Below are 13,502 nucleotides of genomic sequence, written 5' to 3' on the forward strand. Positions count from 1 at the left end.
TTCTTTTGTGGTCTCAATGGTTTTTACATATATTGGGGGGAGGGTCTTTTTAGGCCTTGTAGACCTAGATAAGTAAGCAGAGTTGCTGATATTTCTTGACTAAATCATGATCTGCCAGAAGGTATAACCAGATACTTTGACTTGCAACAGCATTCACTTTACAGAGTGCTAATTATGTACTTGATATTATAAGGAACACAAAGATGAATTAAACCCTGTCTCCAAGGAATCTGATTGACTGTACTTAAAACTGCTAGGGTGTGAAATGGAAAACAAATTCATCATAAGCATTGTTAATCCCTGTGTACCAAATTAGGTAATTGATGATTTTTTTTTTAATGCGATTTTTGTTTTTAAAGCTCTTATTGGTTGCACAAGGCGGCTAAAAAATCAAGCTGAGGATTTTGAATTGCAGAGAAAATTCAATGTTGCTTTACTGGAATGTTGAGAAAGCTTGTCTTTACCTTAAGAATAATGTGAATTTTTTTCCACAAATGGAGTGCCATGACTGAGTGGGAAACTGTTAAACCCTTAAGTCTTTTTGGGTTTTTTTGTTTTTGTTAAACCCTTAATCCTCAGGGCAGCTAAGTGGCACTGTGCATAAAGCACCCACCCTGAAGTCAGGAGGACCCGAGTTCAAACTTGAACACATCCTAGCTATGTGACCTTGGGCAAATCATTTAACCCTAATTGATGGGGAAAGGGGAGGAGACTTTGATCTTAAAGGAACACTGAAGAAATTTTATAATCAAGCTTTTAGCTCACTGAATTTTTTTTTCTGGTTATATATGTACATTCTTGTGTTTAGTCTCTATAGCTCTCCCTCTCTCTCTGGCTGCAGATGTTTTCTACCTAAAGTTTTAGAGATTACCTTGGATTACTGAAATTTTTTAAGTCTGTTTCAGCTTGGTTTGCTTCAGCAAAGGCCTTTAGAATAATGTTCCTTTACCTAAATATACCACAACTCGTTCAGGTATTCCCCAATTGTTGAGCATCTACTCATTTCCAAATTCTTTGCCACCACAAAAAGCTACTACAAATACTTTTGCCCACATGGGTCCTTTTTTCCCTTTTGTGTTTCCTTGGAATACAGACCCAGTTCACTGATACATTTTTGTCACATAACTTAGTTTCATTGGATTTAATTGGGATTTTTTTTTTTTTTTTTTTTTTTTTAGGATTTTATTTGCTTTGAGCAGATAGAAACCACTTAATGCTTATCCCTACACTGCTTTACAATTCCCCATTGTCATCTTTCCCCTCCCGAAAATAGACAATTTTGGGAGGGAAAATTAAACAAAATAAAATTTTGAGTCCAGAGAATAAAGACTGGGCTATCCTGGGCACTTAACTTAAAATGGAAGTTCTGTGAGACATTGGCCAGAAGGAGGCCTAGAAGGTGAAAAAGCTTTGTTATTGTCCTATAGTTCAGGAATGGAGCCCCAGCCCAAATTTTTTGACCCCTGGCTCTTTCTATGGTAGGGGTTCTTAAACTATAGGTACATAGATCCACAAAGGGTCTGTGGAGAGATTTTCAGGGATGTGTGAATTTGAATAGGAAAAGAATTGAATTATTTCAACTAGTGGATTTTTAAAAACCTTTTTGAGGGAAGTGCACGGGTTAAAAACAAAAATAACAAAAGCTTAAGAACTCTTTGCTCTAGGGCCAAGCAAGAACTAGTCTTGGTCTTTCCTACATAAGTTTTTTTCTGCTTAATACATGTACATAAAATTTTTAATACACATTTATGAATCGTGGTGGGAGAGAAATCTGAAAAGGGAAAAACCACACAAAAGTGAACATATGTACTGATTTACATTGTCTCCATAGTTCTTTCTGGATGTAGTTTATTCCAAGTTTATTGGAATTGCCTTGGATCATTGAACTGCTGAAAAGAACCAAGTCTTTGATAGTTGATCATTGTACAGTCTCAGGGTGCTATATATTCCTAGTTCTACTTGCTCTACTCTGCATCAGTTCATGTAAATTTTTCCAAGCTTTTCTATAACCAGCTTGTTCATTTTTTATAGAACAATAATCCATTACTTTGATATACCACAACTTATTCCCCAATTGATGGGCATTTACTTTTTTCCAATGATGAGCTAACCCAAAAAGAGCTGCTACAAATATTTTTGCCGCCTCTATGATGCCCTTTAGATATAGACCCACTAATGGCACTGCCAGATTAAAGAGTATGCCATTTTATAGCCTTGTGTGTGCATAATTGCAAATTGCTCTCCAGAATGGTTGGATCATTTCACAACTCTTTAATTCATTAGTGTATATGAGTTTTAACAAAATTTGAGGACTTATCAGTAGCTTTCCTAAGTCTTGCCTTTCCCAAACTAAAACATCACTTGTCCTGGCATGCTTTGAAATAGTTTACCATCCTGATTGTGTCTTAATCATTATTCTAATTAAAATGTGCCTGGGATTGTACATAATGTGGCATGATCACCATTATGTTTCTCTTAATTCAGTCTAAAATCAGGGTAGTTTATTTGCCACATTACACTAAAATACATATTTTCAAAAGAACTATCCATCCTTGTCTGCTTTGTACTTGTGAAGTTGACTCCAGTTTGCCATGCTTTTTTAAAAAACTAGGAAATAGGTTATACATGTACATTTTTAACATTTTCATGTGAATTATGTTGGGAGAGAAAAATCAGAACAAAAGAAAAATAAAAACACAAGAAAAAGTGAAAATAGTATGCTTTGATCCACATTCAGTCTCCATAGTTTTGAGAGTAGCTACATCTAGTTCTATGCACTTCATTCAGCATCAGTTCATGTCTTTCTAGACTTTTCTGAAATCAGCCTGTCCATTTTTTAAATATAATGTTCCATTACTCCCTCTTCCCCCCTTTTCATTTTTTAAAAGATACATTTATCAATCATGTTGGGAAAGAAAAATCAGAACAGGGAAAAACCACAAGAAGAAAAAAGTGACCATAGCATTCCCCAGTTGATGGGCATTGATTCATTTTCCAATTCACCACAAAAAGAGCTGCTACAAATATTTTTGTACATGTAGGTCCTTTTCCCTCATGATCTTTTTGAGTTGCCATGCTTTTTTGAGAGCTGCTTACTTTTAAGAAGAGGGAAGTGAGTCCTCATTGTTGAGAATCAGTTCAGATGTGGGTCACATCTGGACTTGGCAATAAGAAAATTATTTTAGCAAAAGGTACATAGTAAAAATAGCAAATAGCATTACATTTATGGGCCTTGAGTCCAAGTCACAACCTCTCAAAGTTTATTTCCCCATCTGTAAAATACTACCTCAGATGTTGTGAGAATCAAATGAAATGTGTGAAAGTGATATGTAGTTATAACTTGCTATTTTACATAAAGCTCCATGAACATCATCTCTGATGCCATACTCGGGGGTATGGAAGTGACCTGACTCTAGAATCCCAGTGGAGTCCCAAGTTCTGGTCGGATCTGCCACAATGGAAAGACTTCATGTTGGGGTTCCAACCATACACTGCTCTGAAAGGATCTACCTAGTTAAATAAGGAAAGGCTTACCACAAGAAGATTGGCTACTAGTTTATGAATTTTTCAGTCTTGGCAACCCAAGAATCAGAAAGACAAAACAGCTCTTAATTCCATGTGGATGTTTTCCACCTCCATAATGACATTGTGTGGAATTGTGGATAAAAGGGCATTTCTTAGACTCTGCAAGTATTAAGCTGTTGCTATCCAATGTGCAATTTTTGGCCAGTGAGTATTGAAGAAATCAAATAGTATCCTCATTAACAGTCTCTAAATAAAACCAGACAAAAACTGAATGGAAGAATACTTCATGGGTTCTCAGCTAGGTAAATAAACTGGAAGGTTTCATTTTTGTACTGCCCAACAAACATACTTAGCAAACACTGCCATGAAGATAATTGCAGTTTATGCACCAATGCTTATTGCAAAAATTGATGAATTAGTAAATTCATGAAGAATTTCACTTATAAGACCTTCCAGACCAAGCATGTTTGTTTACACACACAACAGTTTGTTTGTTTGTTTGTTTGTTTTTTAAATAATAGTTTTTATTTACCAGATATTTGCATGGGTAATTTTACAACGTTGACAATTGCCAAAACTTTTGTTCCAATTTTTCCCCTCCTCCCCTCCCCCCCATGACAGGTTGACCAATGCATGTTAAATGTTAGAGTATAAATTAAATACAATATATGTATACATAACCATACAGTTATTTTGCTGAACAAAAAGAATTGGACTTTGAAATAGTGTACATTTACCCTGTGAAGGAAATCCAAAATGCAGGTGGACAAAATTAAGAGGGATTGGAAATTCTATGTAGTGGTTCATAGTCATCTCCCAGAGTTCTTTTGCTGGGTGTAGCTGGTTCAGTTCATTACCGCTCTATTGGAACTTATTTGGTTCCTCTCTTTGTTGGAGAGGGCCACGTCCATCAGAATTGCTCATCATATAGTACTGTTGTTGAAGTATATAATGATCACCTGGTCCTGCTCATTTTATTCAGCATCAGTTCATGTAAGTCTCTCCAGGCCTTTCTGAAATTATCCTGTTGGTCATTTCTTACAGAACAATAATATTCATATACCACAATTTATTCAGCCAATCTCCAATTGATGGGTATCCACATAGTTTCCAATTTCTGGCCACCACAAAGAGGGCTGCCACAAACATTCTTGCACATACAGGTCCCTTTCCCTTCTTTAAGATCTCTTTGGGATACAAACCCAGTAGCATCATTGCTGGGTCAAAGGGTATGCACAGTTTGATAACTTTTTGAGCATAGTTCCAAATTGCCCTGCAGAATGGCTGGATGTATTCACAGTTCCACCAACAATGTATCAATGTCCCTGTTTTCCCACATCCCCTCCAACATTCTGCATTACCTTTCCCTGTCATTCTAGCCAATCTGACAGGTGTGTAGTGGTACAAGCATGTTTCTTGAACCCCAGAAACTTCAAAGCATAGCTCAAGATGAGCTCTTGCTCTAGCTAATAATATTCTCCTCTTATGATGAGTGTAGATACTTAGGAATTTACTTGTGTACATGTTGTATCCTCCATTGGATAGTAAGCTCTTTTAAGGGAGGTATTTGTGTTTTGTCTTTAGCCCCAGTGTCTAGAATAGATTTTGAACATAGGTAATATCTAAGTGCCTAATAAATGCTTATTGACTTAATGGAGAATATGACAAAGAATATATTTTTTAAAATATGGCTCAGCAATTTGGAACTATGCCCAAAAAGTTATCAAACTGTGCATACCCTTTGACCCAGCCGTACTACTACTGGACTTATATCCCAAAGAAATACTAAAGAAGGGAAAGGGACCTGTGTGTGCCAAAATGTTCGTGGCAGCTCTTTTTGTTGTAGCTAGAAACTGGAAGTTGAATGGATGCCCATCAATTGGAGAATGGTTGGGTAAATTATGGTATATGAAGGTTATGGAATACTATTGTTCTGTAAGAAATGACCAGCAGGAGGAATACAGAGAGGCTTGGAGAGACTTGCATCAACTGATGCTGAGTGAGATGAATAGAACCGGAGGATCTCTGTACACTTCAATGCTGTGTGAGGATGGAGTTGGATGTCTTCAACATGGAGAGGATCCGACTCACTTCCAGTTGATCAATGATGGACAGAAATAACTGCACCCAGAGATGGAACACTGGGAGGTGAATGTAAATTGTTAGCACTACTGTCTATCTACCCAGGTTACTTATACCTTCGGAATCTAATACTTAATGTGCAACAAGAAAATGGTATTTACAGACATATATTGTATCTAGGTTTTATTGTAACACATGTAAAATGTATGGGATTGCCTGTCATCAGGGGGGGAGGGAGTGAAGGGAGGGGGGGATAATTTGGAAAAATGAATACAAGGGATAATATAAAAAAAAAATTACTCATGCATATATACTGTGAAAAAAAATTCTAAATAAAATTTTAAAAAAAGAAAAGAAAATATGGCTCAGAACCACTTGGAAGCCTCACACCTGTATATTGTAAATACTTTCTTAAACAGAAAGGTCCTTGAGTGTCCTAAGTGTTAACAAGTAAGGAACCACTGCTCCGGAATCAGGTTGTGGGTTCAAATTTTGTCTCTGCCCCTTTCTGTCCACATGACCTCAGGCAGCTCACTTACTTAGCTGGAATCTTATCATCTGTAATATGGGCTTGGATCTATTGGTCCTTATAATCTTATGACATAAAATGATTTTCTTTTAACAGACAAAATTCCTGATTGTCTACATAGAAGTCAAATTAATTGTCTTTGTCCACAACTAGTTAGTAAAAGTCAAACTCACATTAGAAAAAAAGTGTTGAATAGTTGACAGATATTTCCTTCTAAAATCTCAGAATCTTTACCTTGCTTCAATGCTCAATATGTCATTTCTTCAGTAAATCCTTCTCTTATTCCTCCAATTCTCTCCTTCCTCAATTTTTCTTTATATTGTAGTTACCTATGTGCATCCTATATCTTCTATCCCTAAGCTTCCTGAGGTCAAGGATCGTTTTATGTTTGTAACCCCAGTACCTTATATATGGTAAACACCTAGTAAATGTTGGAACTGGATTGAATCCATTCTTGCAAATTTTTCTATTTTTAAAAATAAACAACCTTGATTCTTTGATTCATCCTTTATTCATTCCCTGCATCAAAATAGTAGTCAAATTCTATTTATTCTACCTCTGCAGCCCTTCATTTACATGACCAATATCCTAATTTAGACCAACATTACTTCTTATCTGGGATACTATAATTGGACTTCCAGTTTCCAGTCTCTTCACTCTCTGATCTGTACTTCACTTAAAATAATCTTTCCTATTTCCCCTTGTTGAAGGTAAACTTATATCGCTGACACCTAGTAGGTTCTTGTTGATTAATTGACTGATTGATTGATTCCTAAAGCAGAGAGTCATGTGTGTAGTAGAAGTAGAGAATCAGGTTTCTTATCAAGAAAAAAATGAAATTAAATCTTGCTACTGACACATACTAGCTCTATGACTTTGGGGAAATTATCTAACCACTCAGTGTCAGGTAACACTTTTTAAGTGTCATAGCTATCCATGGAAGGACCCTACACATTAGGACACAGATGAAATCAGAAGACCTTTCCTTCTCCACTCCCACAAAAACATTTCATTTCCATTGTCATACACCATAAATGGCTCTCTCATTCCACTAAAATAAAATACAAATTGTATGGTTCTCCATAACTGTGGTTCAACCTTTATTTCCAGTCTTATTACCATCTTTCACATTGTATTTTAGACTAGTAGCTTTCCTCAAACTCAAATCTGCATATTTTGTGAAAATGGGCAACATTTTTAGTGAGTGATCTCAAAGCATTCATTTCAACAAAAGCTCATCCTTTTAATACCAATATTCCACACTGCTGTTATGTGATTCATGATCATAGGGCTATCTTAGGGGAATCAAAATTGCAGCTGATGTAAAAGCCATTAGAATGAATTGGTGTTTTGCCCAGTATTGCATCATTAATTTTTTGTGAACCTCCAAATGATCTTTTTATTTGGCTAATAAGGGGTAGCTAGGTGGATAGAGCACCAGCCCTGAATTCAGGAGGACCCAAGTTCAAATCTGGTCTCAGACACTTAACATTTCCTAGCTGTATGACCCTGGGCAAGTCACTTAATCCCAGCCTCAGTGGGGAAAAATATTTGGCTAATATATTCATTTCATATAAATTATTTCAATTTCTTAAATAGAAATGTAAACCATCAATTGGCATCCATGGTAAGCCCTAGTGATACAAAGACAAAAGGAAAATAGTTCTTCTCCTGAAGAGATTTACATGCTACTGGAAGAATTAGAAAATTCATATAAAGTAATTCCTTATCTCCAGAAAGGTGAGAGTCTCCAGATTGCAAATATATTTGGCAAGAAAAGAAGCCATTTTAGTCATTTGGAAAGAGTGAGAATCTGACTGCTGCATTATCCATAAAAATGTTAAAGAAAACAAAAAATAGGAAGGCCATTGTTGGGTGGATCCTCCTTGTAGGCTATAACTTATAAGGAAAAGGAAAAGAATAGATACCACTTAGATATGAGGTAGCTAACTCTCAGTGGATAGATCAATAGTCCTGGAATCAGGAAGACCTGAGTTCAAATCTAGCTTCAGACATTTATTTGCTGTGTGATCCTGGGCAAGTTATTTAATCTCTCTTTACCTTAGTTCACTGGAGTAGAAAATAGCAAACCACCAGTGTCTGTCAAGAAAACCCCATAGATAATGTGATCCACAACATCATGAAGAGGACACAACAGAAAAGCACTTTATTACAGTTTGCAGAGTATGAATATGTGCTATCTCATTTGATCTAAACCATAATATTTTGAGGTTAATATCATTACTATTTTACAGACAAAGAAACCTGAGATTGAGAGGTTAAGTGACTTAAATGTCTGAGATAGAATTTAAACCCAAGTCTTGTTGACTCCAGGTGTTGCTACCTAGCTGCCTATGAAAAATGTGAACTAAAGTTCAGTAAAGCCTTCCTTTGATTCCTCCTTATTACACAAAAAGGACTTTGGATTCTTGGAGGTTTTACCATTATAGCACAGACTCTAGCAGGACCTACCAACCTAGAATGGCTTCAAGTTTGAGTCAGTTGGTGAACTGCATGTCTGTCACCTGGAGATCACCAGGTTGGCCACTGGATGGTAAATTTTCCCACTCATGGCAGCTCTTGAAGACCATTTCCTAAGCTACTCATGCATTGGAATCTGTATTAATAGAAGGAATACCTACATGGATCAAATTACAATCTTTGAAGTATTGCATTGCATGCAATAGACCACAAAAAGAAGCAGAATTTCCCTTTGCCTTAAATAGAACTGATCAATAGGTCTTTTACAATATTAATAAATGTCCTCTCCTTCACACTTTATGTTCAGTTAACCATGAAAGTTTGTTATCCGGAATGAGTTCACAGCTATGCAACTTTGCTGTTTACCAAATCAAGGAAGAAACTCATTATTTAGAATCAGTCATCAAGAGATTGAATGAGAAACCCCAGGCCGAAATGCCCAAGAAGTAAATTGTTTACAAGTTTTTAAACCAAACATGGTACCTTTGGGCTAAAAGGAACAAAAACAAGATTCAACTCAACAAACTGTTTTGACTCCCATACTAAATAATTAGGTGAAACAAGCAAACAGTAAGGAAGCTGTCTATGGCTCATATCTGCCTGGGTGATTAGGCTTCTTAGTTTGAGAGATTATGCTTCCATAAGAAAAAAAACCACCTATACTTAGAGAACCCCAAAGACTCTGCTAAAAAGCTATTAGAAATAATTCAGAATTTTTGCAAAGTTGCAAAGTTACAAAATAAATCCACATAAATCCTCAGCATTTTTATATATCACCAACAAAATGCAACAGCAAGAGATACAAAGAGAAATTCCAATCCAAACAAATGTTGAGAGTATAAAGTATTTGGGAATCCATCTATCAAAGAATAATCAGGAATTATATGAGAAAAATTACGAAACACTTGCCACAAAAATAAAGTCAGATTTAAATAATTGGAAAGACATTCAGTGCTCTTGGATAGGCCAAGCGAATATAATAAAGATGACAACACACCCCAAACTAATCTATTTATTTAGTGCTATACCAATCAGACTCCCAAGAAACTATTTTAATGACCTAGAAAAAGTAACAACAAAATTCATATGGAAGAATAAAAGGTCGAGAATTGCAAGGGAACTAATGAAAAAAAACTCAGAGGAAGGTGGTCTAAGTGTACCTGATCTAAAGCTATATTATATAGCAGCAGTCACCAAAACTATTTGGTATTGGCTAAGAAATAGACCAGTCGATCAGTGGAACAGATTAGATACAAAGGACAAAAAAGGGTACATCTATAGCAATCTAATTGTCTTTGACAAATCCAAAGATACCAACATTGGGGATAAAAATTCATTATTTGGAAAAAACTGTTGGGAAAACTGGAAATTAGTATGGCAGAAATTAGATATGGAGCCACACTTAACACCATATACCAAGATAAGATCAAAATGGATCCATGATTTAGGCATAAAGAGGGAGATAATAAATAGATTAGAGGAACAGAGGATAATCTACCTCCCAGACCTGTGGAGGAGGAAGGAATTTATGACCAGAGGAGAACTAGAGACCATTATTGATCACAAAATAGAAGATTTTGATTACATCAAACTAAAAAGTTTCTGTACAAATAATACTAATGCAAACAAGATTAGAAGGGAAGTAACAAATTGGGAAAATATTTTTAAAGTTAAAGGTTCTGACAAAGGCCTCATCTCCAAAATATACAGAGAATTGACTTTAATTTATAAGAAATCAAACCATTCTCCAATTGATAAATGGTCAAAGGATATGAACAGACAATTCTCAGATGATGAAATTGAAACTATTTCCACTCATATGAAAGTGTGTTCCAAATCACTACTGATCAGAGAAATGCAAATTAAGACAACTCTGAGATACCACTACACACCTGTCAGATTGGCTAAGATGACAGGAACAAATAATGATGAATGTTGGAGGGGATGTGGGAAAACTGGACACTGATGCATTGTTGGTGGAGTTGTGAAAGAATCCAGCCATTCTGGAGAGCAATCTGGAATTATGCCCAAAAAGTTATCAAACTCTGCATACCCTTTGACCCAGCATTGCTGCTATTGGGCTTATATCCCAAAGAAATACTAAAGAGGGGAAAGGGACCTGTATGTGCCAAAATGTTTGTGGCAGCTCTTTTTGTTGTAGCTAGAAACTGGAAGATGAATGGATGTCCATCAATTGGAGAATGGTTGGGTAAATTGTGGTATATGAAGGTTATGGAATATTATTGCTCTGTAAGAAATGACCAGCAGGAGGAATACAGAGAGGCTTGGAGAGATTTACATCAACTGTTGCTGAGTGAAATGAATAGAACGAGAAGATCGCTATACACTTCAATACTGTATGAAGATGTATTCTGATGGAGTTGGATGTCTTTAACATGGAGAGGATCCGACTCACTTCCAGTTGATCAATGATGGACAGAAATAACTACACCCAGAGAAGGAACACTGGGAAGTGAATGTAAATTGTTAGCACTACTGTCTATCTACCCAGGTTACTTATACCTTCGGAATCTAATACTTAATGTGCAACAAGAAAATTGAATTTACACCCATATATTGTATCTAGATTATACTGTAACACATGTAAAATGTATGAGATTGCCTGTCATCAAGGGAGGGGAGTGGAGGGAGGGAGGGGATAATTTGGAAAAATGAATACAAGGGATAATGTTAAAAAAATTACTCATGCATATATACTGTAAAAAAATTATAAATAAATAAAATTTTAAAAATTAATAAAAATTTTTTTTTAAAAATAAATGTTTAAAAAAATCAAAAAAAAAAAAAAAAAAAGAAAAGAAAAGAAAGAAAGAAAAAAGACCACCCACCTATTTTAGCCATCCTTATCTCAAAATCCGGCCCTTTGTGGAAGGATTCGGATGTACCATAACTAGGGAAAAGGCAGCATTTTGAAAATGCAAATTACTTGCAAATTGGGAGAGTACCTGGAAGGCTGCTGGATCTGGAATTTATTCTTCCCTTGCATGACAGCACCTCCTGGTGGCACGATGTTTTCAGATAAAATTAAAGGTTCCACTCTGAATAACTAACCATGATTCCAGAATATTGAAGAATATCGGAAATCAATGCTAGGAGTGTTCCAACAATCCGGACTCTTGCATCCCCCTGACTTCATTCCCTGAACTCATAAAGGAGAAGCAAAAACAAAAAGATCCAGCCTAGTTTCTTAGGATCATGTGGCTGGAAGTAGGGAGCCAATGAGGGAAGGAGGTAGCCCTTGGGCCTTCCCTCCATATTGCAGTGTTATCTGCTAAGAACAAAGGAGTCCTTCACTTCTGATGCAAATATGAAGAGGGAAAAAATCTGAGCTGCTGAATCAGGCCATTTTAAAAACACCAGCTTTTATGACAATGTCATCAGTAGAAGGGGCACCTCCCAACCACATGGTTGTCAGTGTAGAATGGCCATGCATGTGGCATTCCAGTAGTCTCCGAGATACAGATTCCCTGCAACCCCTATGTAGCTGATGACATTATAGCTCTATTATCTATATGAATGTACAGTGAAGTTATGTAAGATCTTAGATGGATGGCCAAGACATATGCCAAAGTCCCATTTTCCATATGTGTAACAAGAGTTTTTTTTTTCTTTTTCTTTTTTCCCCAGTGAAGGCAGGAGAAATAAAAAGGAGATAAAATAGATATTTGTCCATTTTAAAAATTTAAGCAAAATAAAAACTGATAATTTCATCCTGATTAACATAGTGACCAACCACAATTCCAAAGGACTTATGATGAAGCATGCCTGGACTAGCTATTATTCCCTGATTTACTGCACCTAAACAATTCAGACCAGGGGAAAGGCATGGGAAAGAGGTATATGGAGTGGGATTCCCTCTGAGCATTCTGGGTCTTGTAGAAATCTTAGGAGGAAGCTCAGTGGTGCAGGGGGTGGGGTGCTGACCTCAGAGTCTGGGCAAATCCCTTCCCTCAGTCTCAATGTCCTCATTTGTAAATTGGGGGCGATTATAGCACCTACCTCCCAGGGTTGTTTTGAGGAGATTTGGTAAACACTCCCTATTATTAGCATAACTGTGGTGGGAGAAGCTCAAATCAGGTTCCTATCCCACCTCTATTCCCTGTTCCCTGTTTGGCCTTGGCCAAATTACTTTGCTTCTGTGTTGGTTTCTTCTTGGTAAAATAAGAAGTTGCGAGAGGAGTGGGACTTCATGATGCCTCCTGACTGTGGTGTTGAGAATGCCTTCTGACAATACTTGGTTTTCTGCCTCAGCCCAAAAGGAAATGGGGAATGGGAGGGATGGGGGCACTGACCCAGCTCCATAGCACTGTGGTTCTGATCCCGTGAAATGTAAAAGCAAGAGTTTGTTAGGGCGGAAAACCAACTCTCCCCATAGTTGAGGTAGTCCTTTGAGCTCGGAGGCCTTGCATTATCGTGCCTGTGAGACTGGAGTTCTGAGATTGGGTCTGGATATAGAGACCTGAAAGAATTGTGAAGAAATAATAGTAGAACATATGGGAGCTGATAAAATCAAGAGAGAAAGAGAAGGGAAGAGAGAGACAGAAACGCAGACAGACCCAAGACACAGAGAGGGCCTGGGACAGAGCCCAGAAATACGTGCTCACATGGGTCATGGATGATGGTGACGCAACAAAAGAGACTGACGAAGAGCAGCTTCTCCGTAGGGGAAGCAGAGGAGAGTGTCATAAGGGCCTAGGACAGGGATTCTTATTCCATGAGCTCATTTAAAAATTTTTGATAACTATTGTAATATATTTAGATTCATTGCTTTTCCTATGAATTTTACTTTGTGCATTTAAAAAATAAATGTTTAAAAAATCAAAAAAAAAAAAAAAAAAAGAAAGAAAGAAAGAAAAAAGACCAC

This window comes from Sminthopsis crassicaudata, chromosome 4, assembly GCF_048593235.1.
Source record: "Sminthopsis crassicaudata isolate SCR6 chromosome 4, ASM4859323v1, whole genome shotgun sequence".
In the NCBI taxonomy this organism is placed as follows: Eukaryota; Metazoa; Chordata; class Mammalia; order Dasyuromorphia; family Dasyuridae; genus Sminthopsis; species Sminthopsis crassicaudata.